Here is a 3,895-nt window from a genome sequence, read left to right as displayed (position 1 = left end):
CCGCCGCCGCCCCCCAAGCCCGTGCTCTGCTCTGCGCGGGAGGGGGGGGCGGGGAACCGGCGGGTGGGGGGCCCTGCCCCAGATCGTGATCCCGGAGTCGGGGTCTCTCGCACCAGGAGGGCGCACCGGGCATTTCAGGAAACCCCACAGATGTCTCCCGGGCGTCCCCCCGCTGCCTGGTGACTCCTGTGGCCATGTCCAGCAGCGCGCGCTGCCACCCCTCGCCCCCCAAACTGCATGTTGTGCAGGGACCAGAGGCCGCCTTCCTGGGCTCAGGGGAAAGCCCCTCGTTTCCACGCTGGCCCCACCTGGGCATCAGAGTGCCCAACTCCCGTCTCACAGACCCCGTGGGCTCCTCTCCAAGTCCAGAGTCAGGCAGAGGACTGAGGGCGGGCTGGCCCCGAGCACCCCCCCTGCCCCTCTGGCCAGGAGTGGTCTCCACTTTGCCATCTCCTGCCAGCACCTCTGGTCCCATGACTGGCCAGCTGGTCAGCTAGTTGGGTACCGCACTAGTGCTCACAGCCGCAGCAGGGTTCCAGAGGCAGCTGCCGTGGCCACTACCACACTCTCGCGTCCCCCCGTGACGTTCTGACCAGGCAGGACTTTGAGGAAGGCCCAGAAACCTGAGTTTTTCACGCTCCCAGGTGGTTCTGCAGGGCAAGCCACAGCCCCTGCCCCTGTGGCCTCAGACCTGAGGGGCCCTGCGGCCAGAGAAGCACAGGGCCGCTTGAGAATGGGGTTCCCCGCTCCCCTGTGAACACTGCTGACAGACCCTGCAGGGGCCCAACCAGGTTCTTCAGGTTTCTTCTGTTCTGGGTATTTCTCAGTAGGTCTGTGAGCAAAGTGGGGGCGGGGCGCCCAGGCCTTGGTCACTGGCCCTCACTTTCCTGGTGTCATCCAAAATTGGGGGGGCTGCCAACTGGCTTTTTTTTTCTTTTTTTTTTTAAGATTTATTTTTTCATGCATACAAGAACTGGGACACAGGCCAGAGGTGGGGGGTAGAGAGTGAGAGGATTCAGCAGAGACAGAGTGGGGAGCAGAACAGGTGGGTGCACTGAAATCCACTGCTGAGGGGAGCAGCAGGGAATAGCAGGGGTCTGCTGCACCCTGGGGGTCACTCCCTGGCCGGGGATCAAACTTGTGCTGCAGCGGCTGTGACGTCGTTTTTTGAGTCCAGGGTCCTGGGGTTCACTCTGGGAAAGGTGCCCTCAGAGCTCTCCTTTCAGCGGCACACGGCGAGATCCTCCACGAGGCAGAGACTCAGTTATATTTAGAGAGGACGTTTGTTAGAAAGAGACAGGAGAGGAAAAGACACGTGCATAGGCGCAAGCGGGCAGGAAGAGCTGCCCCGAAGGGACGGGTTTGCAGGGAGAGGCCGGCGTGGCTGCAGGTTGACGGCCTGAGGAGGGAGCGGCCTCCGCCCGGGGGAGGTCAGTGCAGAGGAGTCCCGTCTGGTCACAGGCAGGCAGGAGGCTGCTGCCCGCGGAGGGAGCGCGCGGGTGGGAAGAAGCACCTGCAGGGTCACAGGTGGGCAGTGGAACAGCTGCCCGTGCTGGTGCAGTCGGCCCTGGCACAGGCACCTTCTCCTTGGGGGGCCACTCCTGGGAGCCGGGGTGGGACTTGAGAGGACCGGACAGTTCCTGATGAGCTTCATCTCCCTGTCCTTATCTTTTACCTTTTGGGTGTGAGCTTCAGGCACAGCCCGAAGTCTGTTATGTGCTGGGACCGCTTGGAGACATCCAGGCATCCTGGGCATCCTGGACATTGGCGCCTGAGGACCTTGATGTTATGGCTGTGCCAGCGGCTTCACTCGCCCCTTCTACCTGTCCCCTTTGTGTGACTTGTGATGCCTCCTCTGCATTCCTGCCTCCCGCAGCCGCGCCAGCTTCACAGTGCTGAGACTTAACCCCTGCGCCACCCGGGAGGTGACACACAGCCCCAGGGGACTGTAAGGGGGTCACTGCACTCAGGATGTGGAGGTTCTCGGGAGCAGTGGTCACCACCCCACCTTGTCACCTTGTAAGTGGGGCAGAGGCCAGAGGCGGTGACAGGTGGCAGCCCCTGGAGAGTGGCGCAGGTGGGGATCCCTAGTCCCAGGCGAAAGGCAAAGTGCAGATGTGGGGGGGGGGCCTTGGGTAAGAAACGGGCGACCGAAGCAGCCAGTGTCCCGGGTTCACATTCTCGGCTCTTCGGGGGTCTTGGGTCGGTGCATCTGCTGCCACCTGCCCACCACCCCGTCTCCTGCTGCCTGTGAAGGTGTGGAGAGGCTTCCTCAGAGAGGAAGCACGGAGGCTTTGCAGTGGCTGAGCGACTGAGCCGACTGAGGTTTTGCAGCGGTTACAGCCTGGCCAGGAGTGTGAAGCCCCAAGGTGACACAAGCTGTGTGACTTCTGTCGACCGACAAATTCTGGATGGAAGGGAAGAGCTCTGAAAAACCAGAATTTCCATTGCTAACTTATGTTACGAACTCCCTTTTTTTGTATAATCACAATATCAAAAATATTCTGAGCAACCATCCGTTTGCAACTGGATTGCCTCAGCTTCATAAACTGGGCTACCCGGCGCGGGCAAAGTACAAGCCGCAGCCCTGGGGCAGGAAATTCCTCTGTGTGGGTAGACAGAAGGCAAGTCAGGAGAGATAAGACCCCGAGGGCCGAGGACCCATGGGCAATTTCCTAACATCACTGACACAGGTTTTGCTTAATGCGTAACTATGTGGCTTCTTAATTTACCCTTTTCTTAAACAATCTCTAGCGACTCTCCGCTAGTCTTAAGTTAGCCATTAGCTTCTCTTTAGACAACCACTGACGACCCTGCTGACGCTTTATGCTTTCCCTGGCTCATCCATTCGCAGACCCCTCATCCTCGGAGTCAAAGTCCAACACCCGGGTACATAAATGTGTATAATCTAGTTTGCCTTAAAGTGTCAGGAAGAGGACACACTGTTCCCCTCTTCCTTGCCTGATGCATATGGTAACTAACTACTAGCTACACAGTATAAATAAAGACCTGCAAAAAGATGAGCAGGAAGACGCACCTAACTCCGATTCGGCGTCTTCCTCGTGGGCGCTCGCCTGTCCCCCCTCTTGGAATCTCACCTCGCAGACCCGCTCCCACCTTAAGACCCTGCCTGCCTGTTCTGCCCTCCGACAGCCTGTCATCGGGGCGGTCCCCGACGCCCAGGGACCACGCTGAGCCACGTGAGCGTGGCTGCGTGACAGGCGGTCGGGCCGCTGCAGCTGCTGTGTCCAGTGTGGGGTCAGGTGCCGCGGGCGCGTCTGGGCGGCCCTGGGCGTGTTATGGCTCCTGGGTCAGGAGCTGGACACCAGCCTGCAGCCCGGCTGACGTGTGGCCAGGTCCTCAGGGGCGGGAAGAGGCCATCCAGCAGCGCTGGAGTTGAAGCACTGGACACGGCTTCGGGTGAGGCAAGTGGCCGCTGGTGGCCCAGAGACTCTGATTTTCCTTGTTTGTTAAGTAAATTACTGCGCTCTGAACCTGAGTGGGCTTGTGGTGGTGTGCGCAGGTAAAGAGCTCCGACGGTGACCGGCAGCCTCTTGGGCAGTGTCCTCGCTGGCAGTGTCCTCGCTGGCCCGCCACAACCTGCCAGCTGTTGTCCTCCACGACCCTGGTCGGTATAAGCAAGCAGAATCCATCTGGGCTTTGCTTGGGGTCTCATCAGGGAGGGGCGACCATGTGACCGGAAATCCCTCCTCCTCCGCGGAGAGTCTGGGCCCCGGTGATAGTGCCAGGTGGCCATGGTGTGCAGGTGACCACGCAGAGGAGGAAGAGAACAGGAAGCCTGAAGGCCTCAGGAGCCTGAGCCCGACTGAGGAAGAGGCCGGTAGCGGGATGAAGCCGCCGCCATTAGCCCAGCTGCGGGGACTAAGGGCCTCGG

Source organism: Condylura cristata, unplaced genomic scaffold (genome assembly GCF_000260355.1).
Source record: "Condylura cristata isolate star-nosed mole 26May11 unplaced genomic scaffold, ConCri1.0 scaffold00042, whole genome shotgun sequence".
NCBI lineage: Eukaryota > Metazoa > Chordata > Mammalia > Eulipotyphla > Talpidae > Condylura > Condylura cristata.
The sequence above is the reverse complement of the archived record's forward strand: the minus strand, read 5'-3'. Positions refer to the sequence as shown.